Raw genomic sequence first — 17425 nt, forward strand, 5'->3', positions numbered from 1 at the left:
CAACAAACATTCCCACTTGTGACTTTATGTTGGAGGGAATGTCATTGAATTAAGCAAGTGAAGATGGGCCTAGGATGATTCCCTGAGAAACCCCTGCAGAGATGTCCTGGAGCTGACGTGACTGGCCTCCAATAGCCATAACCTCTTCCTTTGTATTAAATATTGACTCCTAACAGTGGAACATTTTGTGCTGGTTTCCATTGACTGCAATTTTGCTAAGGTTCCTTGATGCCACAGTCGTTCAAATGCTGTCTTGGTGTCAAAGGTTATCTTTCTCATCTCTCCTCTGGAATTCAGCTCTATTGTTTATGTTCGAACCAAGGCTGAGTGGCCTCCTGGAACCTGAGAGTCAATTAGCTGGTTATTGCTAAGCAAATACTGCTTGGTAGCACTGTTGATGGCTCCTTCCATTGATTGACTGATGATTGATTGAGGGTAGACTGAGGACAGTAATTGGCTGGATTAAATTTGACCTGCTGTTTGTTTGCAGGACATACCCAGGCAATTTACCACATTGCGGGATAGATGCCAGTATTGTAGATGGTTGTAGTAATTTCATTGAAGTCCAAATTTAGGGCAACACATATGTCTTAGGAATCCATGCACGAGGAGGCCTGGGTTCAAAGTCACACCTGGTGTAGGTGTATGTCATAACATATTTGATTTATTTTCAAATCAATCTGTTCAGCAATGGTATTACATGCCTCTGGAGCAGGTGTGACTTGAACCTAGGCCTCCTGGCCCAGAGGTAGAGGCACTATCACTGCACCACAAGGGTCCTCATAACCCATTTGGATAGGTTGATTAGAGATATCTACACTTTTGCCTTTGACTGAAAAAGTACAGTTTGAGACAGGGACAGTCACAATTGCTTTGCAATTAAATTGACTTAACTAAATCATTGATGCAGATATTGCATTTGCATATTCTGATTTTGCAATTCCTAGAGTGAATTTATTAGAGTGGGAAAGTTGAAGTTGAGTTAGTCTTCATTTCATTGTGTATGCGTTCATTTAACAAATGCTTGCTTAAATTTTGAACAAGCAACTTGCAAAGTGAGAAGGTAATTACATGGGTGTTGAGGTGAGTGGAGGGTCATAGGTGTCAGAAACATGTCCATGCCTCCTTCATGCACAAATCAGTGTACATTAAGGGACACCTGCTCATACCTGACAAGCAGCCTACACTGGTTTACCCGTTGGATGGGCCGTCTGTTATGTGTCCTGCCTGGAGCTGAGAAAATTTGCAAATCAGGCATCAGCCCTTAAGTGGTTCTTAAATGATTGTTAATTGATCACTTAAAGGTCTTAAGTGGAGACAGGTTGGGAAGGTCAGCCAAGGGCCTTGCTGCCTGGAATTAACTTGGCTGAAGATGGGCATGCAAATTTTCCAAGTCATTCCAGCTTCACGCCAATCTGGAAGATTCCGCCAAATCTTTCTGACTCTGCCATTTAAATAAGACAGTTTAATTTAGTGTGAGTACATCAACATACGCTATTGTACACTGTGATTTAAATTCCATAGAAACCGAATATAATATTTAAAATTTAATAAACTGTCTTGACTTGAGTATTGGAATCATTCAAAAATAAAATGGTTAAGTTATAAGCATACACATTGTGAAAAAGTAGTAACAGCAGATGATGGAAATACTCAGTGGGTAAGGCAGCATCTGTAGAGAGAAACAGAATTAACCTTTTCAGCCGATGACCCTCCATCAGAACTGCAAAAATATAGATAACGTAACTGGTTGTGAGCATGTTGAAGTGGGGAGTAGGGAGAAGGGCAGAAGTGATTAAGTGACAAAAGGTTTCACAAGAAAAACGCCCAAGGGAACGATGTTGGGAGTCGTAAAGAAGGAAAAGGATATGTCCAAATGAGGTGTGCATGACTGCATTGTGTCATTTCAATGCAATATGAAGTAATAAAGAATGAAATGATACAAAACTGAATCAGCAAAACAAAGAAATTGAATGGAAGCAGTTTACAATCTAAATTGTTTAACTCAATGTTGTTTGTCTCAATGTCCAGAATGCTGTAGTCTCGTGGCTGAGGATGGCTTGTACTCAAGGTTGTGAGTTTCTGCCGTGGATCTTCATGTTACTGAACATGTCATTTCTCAATTTACAGATCTTTGAGCACGTGGGCCAGGTTGTTCCATGAGTTAGTAGGATTTGAAGTGCAGGATTTGCTTCCTTTCATCCTCTTCTTTTGCTCTGGTGGAACTCAGTGTGTGTGACACAGCCTGATGGACAGATCTTTGCCATTCTGGACAATCGGTCCAAGCTCTTCCCAATTGCTGAGGTCAGTGCTGCCTCATTTGGTCAAAGCTACTTTGCTTCCAGCAGAATTTGGCCATTTGAGAGTTGAGAGAAGAGAGGCTAGTGGGAAGATGGTCTTTCATGCTTTGGATAGTGTCCAGTGCACCTGAGTTGATTTTGCAACAGTTTATCTGAATATTTGTGAACCTGGCTTCAAAAAAGAAACCAGCATTTATTTGACAGCCTCCCAGAAGTGTCTTGAGGGTACAGCAGTGTTTTTGCTGATGGAATTTCTCTAGCATTGTTATGTATTGCAGATACACAGACCCAGCTCATTGCAATACAGCACTGTGGTGATGAAGACTGCTTTGTACATTTGGAATTTTGTTGACTTGTGAAGGTCTTCATTGTCAAACACTCACTGCCATACTTTGTAAAAGATGTAACTGACTCAGTGTTGGATGTCCTCACCAATGGTGGCCATCATGGTATGGAAGAGCTCAATATATTAAACCCTCTCTTCAACATAATCTCAGAAGTGAAATATTTGGTTGACCAGATGAAGGTTGATATGGATTGGCAACATTCCACTCCATGCCAAATTCCTTCAATGCACAACTGAAGACCTCACAAGTGACTTGTAAATCCAGTGCAAAGTGGGCAAAATTCTGCAGACTTCAGCAAACAGTAGACCACATATATCTATGGAGATCAGTTTAGTTTTGGCATGGAGGCAACCCTCAAAATATTCAGGGGTGATGGGAGAATTTGCCCCGAAGGCCGTCAAAGCACATGGGAAGACTCAATAACAGGGTGATCAATCAGAGAGGAGTCACTTCATAAGTGTAACTGACCAGAATCTGTGAGGAGCTGTTCCTGTAATCAGAAATTGGCTCTTTCTCACGTTTGATAATGTAGGAGAAAAGCAGTGTGAGATTTGGAAGAGCAGTGAGAACATGAGCTGCAGCAGTCAGCAAAACTGCCAGGGTGGAGAAGGGAAAAGACTGAATGTGATGTTGGGATTTGGGAGGATGAATCTAGGGCTTGGGGGAGGTTATTGGCAGGGGTGGGGGGGGTGGGGTTTGGTGTTGGGGGGTGCAGCTAGTGGGGAATGTTAAGGCGAGCGAGGCTGGGGGAGGGGAGGCAGAGTTGACGTTGGTGAGGCTGGGGCTATTATCTCCCCATGTGTTTATTTTCTTGTCTTAGTTTCACTAATTGGACGGTTTAATTTCTCTCCATCCATCATCTCTATTATGCTAACTATGTTGAACTTTGATTAAATCACTCCTTAATCTTCTAAATTTTAGGGAATAAAGCACTGACTTGTGTTTTCTCTCCTTGTAATTTGAGCCCATGAATTTAGGTATTATTCTGTTAAACCTATCCTGCATACTCTAAGGACAGTATATCTACTTTCTGATATTTGGTGTCCAGTGTTGCTCACAGAATGTCAGGTGAGGTCGAACCAGGGCTTGGATTGCTGCAGTGTATCCTCAAACCCTTGTAATCAGGTGCTCTAATCATGTTTTCTGTGCCTTTTCATAGTATTATTGTAAATTATGTATTTGGACACTAAAATATCTTCAGTCCATTGCTGTTTCACCATTGAGATGCTGTAGTTTTTACATCCAAAGTTAAACCAAAACTGACTCTCACTTGCCTTCATTTAAACTGATTTGCTGCTGTTTTCACTTGATTTCTCAACAAAGTTGTAATGTCATGCTTCCATCAAAACTTCTTACGGTGCTGCCTATCTTAGTGTCATCAAACCAAAAGTCTCTGTAATGAATGAATTTGATCATTAATTTACAAATTCAGCTCACAATCAAAATATGCAAAAAGCGGACATGAACCTTTTCAGCATTGTAGAAAGTGAAAAAACAATGAGGCTAGAGGTTTAAGAATTAAGACTTTCCTTTCTCTTCCCCTCCCTCTTCACTTTTCGTGTAACACCTGTTTTTGACTGAGCAAGAAAATCTGAGCTTCGTAAATGCCAGTTCTGTTAAGTAACAACTGAGCAAGAGGTATTTCTGTTTGTTTCTTCTTCAGCAATAGAGAGTTGCTTAAATGTCAGATAGAAATGGAATTCAAGCTTGGGTTCAGTGTCTGACACCTTACTATGAGATTCAGTAATCAGAATCTCAAGACAGTTTTTAAAAAAAATTCCTGATTCCTGTAGAATTGAATGTGATTCTTTATAGTATCCAAAGCTAGATTAATTATTTTTATGTTGCAAATAAAATGGTGGAATATTTTTCAGCTATACAACTATATCAGAAACCTACACTTTTCAAAATGTTTTAATGTTTTGGTATTGTAATTATGGAGGAATGCATCAGCCATTTAAAACAAACAGGAACAGATAACGTAGTGTGTTTTATGACAGGCCAATATCAAGTGTAGTTACATGTACTACAAGAAAACGCTGCAACCAGTATGTGTACAACAAGGTCACCCTAACAGAGGTGAGATAAATGACCAGATAACTTGTTTAGTGATGTTGATTGAAAAATAAATCTCGGACAGGAGATCAGAGTGCTCTGCTGCAAATAGTGCCATATGATTTTTACATTCAACTGGAGGTGCAGATCGTCCTTTTGTGTTATGCTCCGTTGAAAAGAAAATGCTTCCAAAAGTGCAGCGCTCCTTCAGTACTGTGCTGAAGTGTCAGACCAGATTCTATTTAATTTCTGGAATGGACTTGAACCCACAATTGTTATAATAAAAAGTGAGAGTGCTAACAATAGACCAGAGTCATATTATTCAATGTCTGCAGTAATACCCACCCTTCCTTTCCCTTTAACACTCCACTGTGGTCTCTGTTTTGGTGGTGAGAGTGGGTCAGTGAGGGGGCAGTGGGTGGTGAGGGGGCCGTGGGCAGTGAGAGGGCAGTAGCAGGCGGTGAGAGTGGGTCAGTGAGGGGGCAGTAGTGGGCGGTGAGAGTGGGTCGGTGAGGGGGCAGCAGTGGGCGGTGAGAGAGGGGTCGGCGAGGGGGCAGTGGGCGGTGAGAGCGGGTCGGTGAGGGGGCAGTGGGCGGTGAGAGCGGGGCCGGTGAGGGGGCAGTGGGCGGTGAGAGGGCAGTGGGCGGTGAGAGCGGGTCAGTGAGGGGGCAGTGGGCGGTGAGAGCGGGTTCGGTGAGTGGGCAGTGAGCAGTGAGCAGTGAGAGCAGGTTCGGTGAGACAGCAGCAGTCGGTGGTGAGAGTGGGCCTTTCACTTGCCGGCAGTGACGCAGCCTCCTGGGTGCCCTAGCGATTGGAGCTGTGCCTGCACTGTTTTGGAGATGGGACTTGAGACTCTGAAATCTGGACTTTTCTTTTTTTTTCTTGCTTACCTTTTGGCTCTGTTAAATTCTTTTAATTCTGGTTTTTGTAACCAAGTGGGTGCCAGTGAGTGGCGACTTGTACATTTTTCGCAGTGTTTATGTATTCCTATACTTAATACATGTGACAAATAAATAAATCTAAATCTTAATCTAAAAACACAGAAGGAGGCCACTTGGCCCAAGATGCCAATGGCCATCTCTTTGGCCCCACTATCCATTTGTACCAAGATCTCCCCTCTTTCCCCCATGCCTTTTTGCAGAGCCATCACATGTTTTCTCTTCAAATATTTTCTCATTCCCTTTTGAAGGATACTATTGAACTTGCATCCATCACCCTTTCAGGCAGTACATTCACATTATCATAATCCACTCTGTGAAAAAACAAAGAAAATTTCTGCTCTTTAGGATTTTGAACACCTCTACTAAATTTCCCCTTAATGTTCTCTAATGAGAACAACTGAAGATTGTCCCCATAACTGAAGTCACTCAACCCTGGTAACATACTAGTAAATATTTTTTAAATCTTCCTGAAGTGTGGTGACCAGAATTAAGCATAGTACTCCAACTGAATTGTAATAAATATTTTGTAAAGGTTCAGTATAACTTCCTTGCATTCTACTCTGTGCTTCTACTAATAAAAATATAGAAACCATTTCGAAATAGAAATTGTTAGAAACACCTAGCAGGTCAGGGAACATCTGTGGAGAGTTAATGAGCTGGATTTTACGAGAAGTTGACTAGGTGTCAATTTTAGTGAGTTTCATGGAGGGTTCTCTCAACCTATTACCTATACATCATGTCTCTATGGCACTCCACTCATCCTAACTTCCCTTTTGCCACAGGTTGAGGTAGTCACCACTGCTGGGACCTCAGGATTTCTAGGACAATTTTGAAAGCCCAGTTGTGCACCCAATCAAGTGCTGCCAACCAGCAATTGCACTTCACCATGTATGTAGTGGGAGAGGAACCAAAAAAAACCCACATCTCAGGGCACATAGGCAGCACAGCTGACACTTCACTGTGCACAGCAAATCTAATATTGTTTAGGAGCCAAGCTCCACAGATTACTTGTCCTTTTTTTTTTTAAACCTGCCCTGAGCCTCATTCCATGTTAGAACCCAGTGCAAGCCGCTATTTCTCTCCCAGTGCCCAATGTAGCCTACACTACAGCTTAGTTATGCTAACCATCATGCTGCATCATGCCCCCCCGCCCTCCATTACACTGAGGCCATGATAGTTGTAACTGTGGATGACCACCCACCCATGCAGTAATCCGTGTCCTCCAATGCACTTATGTCTCACCCCCTCACTCATATGTTGTATTTCTTGCCTTCACAATTGTTGTCCCCTTTGCATCCCAGCATGCTGCATCCAATACCCAGAACTGATTTTCCCAACTTCACTATCACACCAGTGGCTCCTGATAATCACTTTGACTTTCATTGAGCTGACCCAGGACAGACCATGGTCCACCCTCCTAACTGACCAGGACAAACAGCCCTGACTGATGACTCCCCAGACTTCTCACTGATCTGTGTCCATCTCCCTGACTGATTTATTACAAATTCCCAGACTAGTTGCATTGGACCTGCAGGTCTCTACATGTTCCATTTCTTGTAGAGGTATGGGTCTCTGTTCCTGACTGCCCCAAGCACAAAACTGAGTCTGTCCAAGCCCTAGGCTGATAGCAGACATTGCCCATAACTTACCGTGCCGGAACACTCTGACTGAAGGCTGGCCTTGCACTGACTATTCCCATAGACTTTGAGGCAAAACCATTCAGTTACTGTGCATGCAGTGTGTTTGTCATATGGTCTGCTGGCATGTGGTGCAGGTGTGACATTGACATAGCATGGTGCCACACAACAACACATGTACCCCCTTACTGATCACTGCTAACAATCATGACAAGCTGCTTGGTTTTGTGTCTATACTAAACAGCAAGACAAGACAGAAGTAGTGTGAGCCTTTAAGCTCTGGCTCATAGGGCAAAGTCAGAAAAGATGAGGCAAGGCAGAGATGCTGTGAGCATCCACTGGACACAAAGTGAGTGAGTTTATTTAAGAGAGCAAGCAAGGTGCCCTGAGAGTATTGTAGTTGAAGCCATGAGTTAGGTGCGTTCTCACTGTGTGAAAAGTGCATTGGCGGCAGCATTTCAGCAATAGGTGCTGGTCAGTTGAGCGAAGATGTGTCTTTAAGTGGGGTAAGGCTGATATGCATCTGATGCCAATATCTATGAATGCAGGTGTGGGTAGTTGTTGCCCGTGGAGCGCCCAAACATTGATAACTGCTGTCCAAGAAGGAGGCCTGGAGGAGCAAGCAATGAGCTGAAGTTGCTCATGTCAGGTATTATTGCCAATTTGTTTATGTCTGGTGGCATGTGAGAATGGGAAATAGCATATCAGAGAGGCAAAATCAGGTCATAATGACATGCTAATACATACAGTTGATGCAAACAGGCCTCATTCCATCTTAGAACCCTGTGCAAGGGAGGGCTATCCATTTCCCAATGCCCAATGTATTTCACTGCTCAGTATCACAATTCTCATCTCACTGTACAAAGCTTGGTTGGAGAATCTGACTTTTCCTCTCAACATTGAGAATCTGCTGATCTTACTCCATTGTCCCAACTGACTCGCCGTTTTGCGGGGTCTGGGAAGATTCTGCCCAATGTTTTAGGTTGATGACTTTTCATTGGAAGTTCTGATGAAATGTGATCAACCCTGTTGAGTATTTCTATTTTTATTTCTGGTTTCCAGTATCAGCAGTACTTTGCTTTTGTATTAAAGATATTAGTTTTTAAAAAATAGCCTTCTCAATTTGTCCTTTCACTTATAAAGATTTCTGTACATCTATGCCTGGATTTCTCTTGTTTCTGCAGTTCTTTAAAGTATTGCATATCTTAGAATGCCTTTGCTCGTTCTTCATACCAAATGTATATTGCTGTACAATTCTCTGCGTTAGATTTCATCTGCCATATGTCTACCTATGTCAAAAATCTTGCTTATGTTTCTGAAGTCTGTAACTACTCTCCACATTGTTGATCAGTTTGAGTTTTGAGTCATATACAAATTTGCAGTTATGTCCAGTTTATCCATGTCCAGGTCATTGATAGCTATCAAGAACAGCAGTGGCCTTAGCAACACCTCAGAAAATAAAACTGAGCACTGCCCTCTAGTCTGAATAATAATTATTCATTAGAAATTTCTGCTGTCTGTATGTCAGTAAATTTCATATTTATCCTGCTACCGTGCCTGTAATCCCATAGAACCTAATTTAGCTAAAAAGTCTGTTACACAGTACTTCATCAAATACCTTTTGAAAGTCCATGCACACAGCATTTGCTGCACCAACCAACCTTCACCATTGTTCCAACAGAGCAGGAAATGGGACAGTTTCCAATATCTGAGTAGTCCTGACATTCATTACGTTTACTAAAAACACAAACCAGCTTTTTGTGGCTGCTCAAAAATTGCATTCATTCAGCGCAATATTATCTGCTTCTTGATCACTCTATAATATTGTCACCGTACTTTTTTTTTCTATTTCAAAGAATAATTTCTTCATATTTTCCTGCTTTTGTCAGTTTCTCTCTTTCTGTCCAGATCACCATTGTTCATTTTCTATCATTTCTCTTTCCTTGCTATTACATTATAAGAGCTTTTCTTTTCTCCAATGCATCCCATTGTGGCATCATGTTGCTTCTTAAACAATTCCTGAGTAATTCCAGTGTGATAGTTTCAACATAATTTCATGTTTTGATCACTCAACGAAGAAATTCCTGGTATTAGTTCTTGATTTATCTTTGACTGGTTTGAACTTCTGTTTTCTTTGTCATACTTATACAATTTAACTTGAAATAATTTTCCATATTATCTTTTCTCTACCATTTATCAATTCTATGCCATCTATGGAAGCTGAGCAGCCTAAATTTCTGCAGTATTTCCTCATCTCGCAATCAAGTTCGGTGTTGTGGCTCTTCTCTGTTTCTAATGCTTCAGTGTTTCTCTTTTGTCCCACTGATGAAAACCAGGCACAGTACTTCATCCAGCAACTCCCCACCTACATCCGTGACACCACCCACGCCCTCCACCTTCTCCAAAACTTCCAATTCCCTGATCCCCAACACCTCATCTTTACCATGTACGTCCAGACCCTATACACCTGCATTCCCCATGCAGATGGCCTAAAGGCCCTCCGCTTCTTCCTGTCCCGCAGGCCGGACCAGTCCCCCTCCACTGACACCCTCATCCGCTGAGCCGAACTCGTCCTCACCTTTAATAACTTCTCCTTCAATCCCTCCCACTTCCTACAGACAAAGGGGGTGGCCATGGGTACCCGCATGGGCCCAAGCTATACCTGCCTCTTTGTAGGTTACGTGAAACAATCCCTCTTCTGTAGCTACACTGGCCCTAAACCCCATCTCTTCCTCCGTTACATCGGTGACTGTATCGGCACCGCCTTGTGCTCCCACGAGGATCTCAAACAGTTCATCCATTTCACTAACACCTTCCACCCCAACCTTAAGTTCACCTGGACCATCTCTGATACCTCTCTCTCCTTCCTGGATCTCTCTGTTTCCATCTCTGGCAACCACCTAGAAACCGATATCCATTTCAAGCCCACCGACTCCCACAGCTACCTAGAATACACCTCCTCCCACCCACCTTCCTGCAAAAATGCCATCCCCTATTCCCAATTCCTTTGCCTCCGCCGCATCTGCTCCCGAGACGAGGCATTCCACTCCCAAACAACTCAGATGTCCTCGTTTTTCAAGGACCGCAACATCCCCCCACCCCGGCTCAGTGGTTGAGAACGCCCTCGACCACGTCTCCCGCATTTCCCGCAACTCATCCCTCACACCCCCTCCCCGCAATAACAACCAAAACAGAATCCCCCTTGTCCTCACGTACCACCCCACCAACCTCCGGATCCAATGCATCATCCTCTAACACTTCCACCATCTGCAATCCGACCCCACCACCAAAGACATTTTTCCCTCCCCACCCTTATCTGTTTTCCGGAGGGACCACTCTCTCTGGGACTCCCTTGTCCGCTCCACACTCCCCTCCAGCCCCATCACACCCGGCACTTTTCCCTGCAACCGCAGAAGTGCTACACTTCCCCCCTCAACCCCATCCCAGGCCCCAAGAAGACCTTTCACATCAAGCAGATGTTCACCTGCACATCTGCTAATGTGGTATACTGTATCCGCTGTTCCTGTTGTGGCCTCCTCTACATCGGGGAAACTAAGCGGAGGCTTGGGGACCGCTTTGCAGAACACCTATGCTCGGTTCACACTAAACAACTGCACCTCCCAGTCGCGAACCATTTCAACTCCCCCTCCCATTCCTTCGACGACATGTCCATCCTGGGCCTCCTGCAGCGCCACAACGATGCCACCCGAAGGTTGCAAGAACAGCACCTCATATTTCGCTTGGGAACCCTGCAGCCCAATGGTATCAATGTGGACTTCACAAGCTTCAAAATCTCCCCTCCCCCAATCGCATCCCAAAACCAGCCCAGCTTGTCCATGCCTCCCTAACCTGTCCTTCCTCCCACCTATCCCCTCCTCCCACCTCAAGCCCCACCCCCACCTCCTACCTACTAGTCTCATCCGTCCCCTTAACCTGTCCGTCCTCCCTGGACTGACCTATCCCCTCCCTAACTCCCCACCTATACTCACCTTTACTGACTCCACGCCAGCCTCTTTGACCTGTCTGTCTCCTCTCCACCTATCTTCTCCTTTATTCATCTTCTATCCGCCTGCCCCTCTCTCCCTATTTATTTCAGAACTCCCTTCCCCTCCCCCATTTCTGAAGAAGGGTCTAGGCCCGAAACGTCAGCTTTCCTGCTCGGCCTGCTGTGTTCATCCAGCTCTACACCTTGTTATCACAGTACTTCATCGTTTGTGGAGAAAGCTTTACTTATTGAGCATGGCTTTGTCTCATGTTTATGATACTCCTTTGCCTACATAGTAAGACTTCTATTAGATTTACTGATTGCTGCTGTATTTTGGTTGAACATGTTGAGAATCAAGTCGACAAGGAGTATAAATCTTTATCTTCATTTTAGCTGAATTAGCATTATTTATGGCCATTTTCTTCCTATGGATCAATTTTTTTTCATCCATTTCCAAGATTACCCTGAATTTGTCAAAAGTATTTAGAAAGTCTTTATACATAATGACTAGAGTTTGAATAGTCCACATGGGAAGTCGCTTCTCAAAGGTGTAAAGAATGTTTACCAAGTAGAACTGCCCTCTCTCTTCCCCCCCACCCCCCACCCCCCCATTCCTGCCCACACCTCTGCACCATTCTCCCACCTCATTCTTCAATCCCATTACCTCCCTCCCCATCCCAATCTCCCCTCCCCATCCCAATCTCCCCTCATATCCCTCATCGTCTTTATTACTGTGGCAGTGAGTATCAGATTGGTCTGTTTCCAATCAGCAGAGTCTTCCTTGTAATCAACAAATTCCACATAATCGTAATCAATGCCTTGCTATTACAATCCCTTCTCTTATTATTCAGTGATAAACAGCATCTGTCTCTGGGGGATTTATTTGTTTTGAGTCTTTTGAGCTTACTGAGGATGTCCAATATATTTTCATTGAAGTCATTGAGTTATCATTACCTGGGCAGATCATATTGCTGATGCCTTTTCTAATGAACACCTGGAAGCGGTAATTATTCAGAATATTAAATTCCTACCGTAATCTTCTGCTTCGGCCCTTTTTTTGAATTTTTCATGGTACTGACCTAAAATTTGCTGATAAGTGCAGAAATTGCCTTACTTTACGTGTGTGGATATACTTTATTCCAGTAATTGGACCACCATTTTGGAAAGTTTCTATTCCTGCTTTCATTAACTCCACTGAACTACAGAATCCTTTTATACTTCATGTTATGTAGATTTTACTTTGCATTTCCTGTCTGATTGATCTGTTACTTTATTTAGAATCATGCTTGTTTGGTCTTAGATATGTATTTATCTTTCTTATTCCATGCTTTGTACTAGAGATTCCATTTGGGAGTCCAATCAATAACATGCACCTAGAATGAGCTGGACTCTGCCCTGGTTTTGTCAAGCAGGAGTTAAGCCCAAGTTTCTTCTCAAACTACAGCTGAAAAACCATTGGAACATTCAAATCTATAAGTTACAAATACTTACAGCAGCTTGCCTGAGCTGGGGTTGGAGATTTGCAATAATAATGGAGCTGGATTTGCTCTTTGTCAGAGTGCATTTGGGTTCAGAAACAGATCATTGAATCAAATTGGACAAACAGGCTGATTTGGCTGGAGACAGCACATGGTGGTGGGAATGTGCCAGTAACTAACTGGGGGATGTTGCAGACCATACAGGTCTGATGTTAAAGTAGTAGTCTGATATCAGAAATGTTGGAGAGGTAAAGTTGGTTTCCTTAGCATCCATGTGGAACTTCAACCATGTCTTCAGGTTATATTATCAAAAGGGTTAAAAAATAGAAAGAGAACCAACAGTTAATGAAGTGGAGCAAGTAAGCGTAGTGGCACTGAACTTGAAGTAGGTCATCTACTTCAAAGGTTGAAGAGATGTTCTGACGGATGAAGAGTAATAGTGTATTATAAGATAAATGTTTTTGAACAGAGTCCCAAGTCCACACTTCCAGTGAGAACTTTATTTCAGTTAACCACACTCCGTAAGCCGCTCGCCCCACTGTTTATTACCTCCCCATTTTTATACAACTGATTTACAGCCAATTAACCTTTCCTTAATACATCCCTCACCTGTTTCCTTATTCCACTAATTCTTGGGCATCCTTTCAGACCATATTAGATGACAACAGTGCACCAAGATAACTTTGACTAGTGCTGTTTGTGATTTAGCAGCGTAGAACCTGATTAGAGAGATTCAAACGTTAAATTGCAGGACAGGTGGACACTGATTTTGAAGGTTACATTTGTTTATATACTGTGGCAAGAAAAGGGTAAGTGGATTTGGAGCAGTGGCCTAGTGGTAATGTCACTGGACCAGTGATCCAGAACCCCAGGCAAATTTTCTGGGGACATTGGTTTGAAACCCACCATGGCAGATGTTAAAATTTGAATTTGAAAAAAAGTTGCTCCTGTTTTTTCAAAATTATTTGAAGTACATTCTCTGCACAACAGGGTAAAGAAGCTGAAGAAAAAATGTCAGCAGAGCTGATCACATGGCACTAATGCATTCTGGGAAGTTAACATTCATATGTTCAGATTACACAATCCAAATTCAGCTAAGTGTTACACATGTAGATAAAAATGTCACCTCCAAGCTCAAGTTTCTGTCAGGATCTAAGAATTGTGAGTGAAATCTTTAACAAAGACAATTTAAAAGGGCACAAAAGAAAACTCAATTGATATATTTATTTATTGCACAGAGTGTTAATATTTTAAGAAGTTATTTACTTCCTAATTTTGATCATTACTGAGGAAAAAGTCAGAAAGCATCGAAATTTGTGATAGTTCAATGGTCATGATTGAACAACCAATGTTGGGTTATGCCAACTGATTACTCTGTTTGCACGTGCAAAGCCTATGTTAAATGTGGACATAAGAATTCATAGATAAAAATGTTGAGGTGAAAAGTGTAACTAAAAACTGACAATGGAGTCACGGAGTACTGACATAAAAATGTACACAAATATAAAATTATCATGGTTAGCTAAGCAGAAATTACTGAAGCAGAAGTACAAAAATATCTTTGCATAGGAAGCAAGTGTGGCAATAAGAAGTGTGCATACTTGAAGAACTTTTAGTATAACCAAAGAATGTTCTGTTCTATCACACATACCAGTTTAAAGGAAGCAGTGCCTCCATCAACTCTGATTTTCTTCCCATTTGCATCCTCCATTGCTCTCCTCTATTATACTTCAGCCAACTGGTAGGTATGAGGAAACCAGATCTATGGGAGCAGTAGACATCAGATGAAACAAGTTATGTTGCGATAGTGTGTTATTTGGCTTATGAAATGAAGGAGCGAAGAGAAATATGTAATAGGAAGACAACAGATTTTTAAAATCTTCAATTTGAAGTTCAAAATTAAGTGCAATACACTGCTCACCAGGGAAGAATCATAGTTGGAAAAGTTCATTGTGATGGCAGAGTTAAGTTCAAAATAATCACAGAATTGCTAAAGTGCAGAAGGAGATCATTCAGCCCATTACATCTGCAGTGACTTTGTAAGTGAGCTTTGTATGGGGTTATTCTCTTGGCTTCTCCCCATAACCCTGCATGTTGTTGCTTTTCAAATAACAATCTAATTTCATTTAAATGCCTTGATTGAACCTGTCTCCACTGCACTCTCAGGGAAGGCATCCAGACCTCAACCATTGCTGTGTGAAACAGCAATTTCTCTCACATTGAAAAATGCACAATCTATTGGTGAAGAAATGATCTTTCTTGACAATGGCTTTTTTCTTCTGTTATTAGATTCAAACCTTACAGAAAGTTGAAGAATGTGATTAGTGAGGCAAGTTATTAAACACTGTAGTTATCTTGATCTTATCTGTATGATAGAACCAAGTAAAATATTTTAATTGGGTAGTGGGAATATAGTTATGTTTTGAGTAAAGTAATAGCTCCAGTACCTGAGACAGCCTCTGATAATGAACTTGTAGAGCCAAGGAAAATACTTCTATCTATAGGTAGGACCTACAGCAAGTTCCATCATTGGGCAGGGCTAGGTTCGGGTGCATGTAACACTACAATGAAATCCTATTCGTGGCTGAACTGCACATTATCGCTCTGATTATCAAAAATAAACCATGTGGTAAAATTGGCTTGTTAAAAATTTTGTAGCAGACAGAAACCAGAATTATTGCAGGAAATTAGTTTCATTCCAGAGAACTGGGTGGGCCAAACAGGCTGCTTTCTCCTCATCAAGTGGAGAAGGAGCTGTATTGATTAATTGGTTTGTCCCCTAGATGTTTCTATGTCAGTTGTACTAAGGTGTCTAATAGGTTTGATTATGCTCCTCAATGTACAGGACTTGAATGTGGACTCAACCACATTTTTCATTTCAGCATATTTCTCACTTATATTGTACAGGCCACTATTTATCCTAGATTGAAAATCACTAAACACAGATTATCTGGTCATTCATCATATTCATGTTGGTGGAAGTTAACTTTGTGCAAATTATCTGTTATATTATCTGCATTACAGCAGTGACTGCACTTCAAAAATGTACTTTTGTTAGGTATAAAAGTGCTATGACATGTGATTAGGGATGATGTATAAAGTGTAAGTTCTTTCCTTCATAATCTCCTGTGTTTTGGACAACGTGATATGCAGTACAGTGAAACTCAGTGCTGGTGCACAAATATCCATCCTCACATAATTTAGCACAACTCTTATCACTGAAAGTAAGGTAAAGCAATTGCAAGACATAGGTCAGACAGAATGCAATAAAGAAATTCTCTCTTATACTTGGAAAATAACAGACTTTTAAAAACACAAACAAGGATAAGCCAATGCCATACTGCATGTCACAACTGGGTCAATAAGCTGTAAAATCACAGCTGATCTTCTACCTCAACCCCACTTTCCTGCCCAGTCACCATATCCATTAGTGCCTAGAATTCTATTCTTGGATATTTTCAATAATGGAGCACCCTCAGGCACCTGGGGTAGAAAATTCAAAAGATTCCAGATCTAGGCTCTTCAGCCAGGGGAAAAGTATGTCAGCACCTACCCTTTCAAACCCAGCAATAATTTTGTACATTTCAATGGAATTACCTATTTTCTAAACACCAGAATGCACAGACCCATTCTACACAATTTCTCCTCGTAGGACAGCCCTTTCATCCCAGGACTTCTAAAGTATATCCTTCCTTAAAGAGATCGGTACTGTATACAGTATTCCAGCTATTGACTTTAGATGAACCATCACAAACTTACCCTGAAGCTTCAACATGCTCCCAGTTTGTGTACCGTCTTATCCACTATAAGCATCAGTTTATATTTCTATTATGTTCCTTAAATCTGCAATGAAATTGCATAATGATTCAATTATAAGCAACATCTTACATATTTGGAATCATCATTTGACTTCATTACATTGCTGCTTTAAGAGGGAGTAAGTGCAGAATTTCATTTTGACCTTAATCGACTCTTACTGACACAGTCAAGTCAAAAAGATCAAAGACCTCATTAGATGTAAAGTCAGTAAACTAGTTTTATTACTATTTGTAATGGGTTATAAAAATGTATTTTTGTTTACTGTGCAATACTGTCAAACAAAACTGTTACGATATCACCGGTTATCATACAGACATTGCTTTTAAAATGCACTGAACATCCACTTAACAGCATAAAAATAAACTTTCACATAGTAAAACAGATCAATTTTCATTATTGCTGTAATTTACTGACAATATTTTGTGAATTAAAAAGTGTTCATGTGTGATTTCAACTGTCAGTACTGAATATTGTTTATATATATTTCCCATTGCATCCTTTTCCTCCCACTTTTCCTGTCTTCATTGGAGGTACATTTCAATTACCAATGATTGCTTTATGGCGTCCAGTTCAAGTGAGCTGGAGGTTCAGTGAAGGCCTCTCAAGCTTAAAGGACATCCGAGTCAACCCTGCAGTTCCAACAGAGCTTTACTGTGTGGCAGTTAGCAACAATAATCTTGACTGATTTTCTCCCTCTTACTTGTTGCTGTGCCCCAACTGTTGCTGTGATTGTTTCAGAGATAGTAGGAACTGCAGATGCTGGAGAATCTGAGATAACAAGATGTGGAGCTGGATGAACACAGCAGGCCAAGCAGCTTCAGAGGAGCAGGAAGGCTGACGTTTCTGGCCTAGGGTCTAGGGTC

General features: G+C 41.7%; 1 long non-coding RNA gene across 4 annotated transcripts in view; it reads right to left on the reverse strand.

The window, feature by feature from the left end:
• LOC125484365 overlaps positions 1 to 17425 on the reverse strand; it is a 55091-nt gene that overhangs the window by 13748 nt on the left and 23918 nt on the right. The window contains exons 3-5 of one of the 4 annotated variants that reach the window (XR_007263179.1): positions 16503 to 16586; positions 14395 to 14505; positions 3922 to 4040 (exon numbers count right to left, since the gene is read on the reverse strand). The exons of 1 other annotated variant lie outside the window; for it this stretch is intronic. This is a non-coding gene — a long non-coding RNA (uncharacterized LOC125484365). Of the gene's footprint in view, positions 1 to 3921; positions 4041 to 14394; positions 14506 to 16502; positions 16587 to 17425 lie in introns of those variants that run through there. 2 more of the 4 variants (XR_007263181.1, XR_007263180.1) reach the window with 2 other exon arrangements.

Source organism: Rhincodon typus, chromosome 11 (assembly GCF_021869965.1).
Source record: "Rhincodon typus isolate 14 chromosome 11, sRhiTyp1.1, whole genome shotgun sequence".
Taxonomy (NCBI): domain Eukaryota; kingdom Metazoa; phylum Chordata; class Chondrichthyes; order Orectolobiformes; family Rhincodontidae; genus Rhincodon; species Rhincodon typus.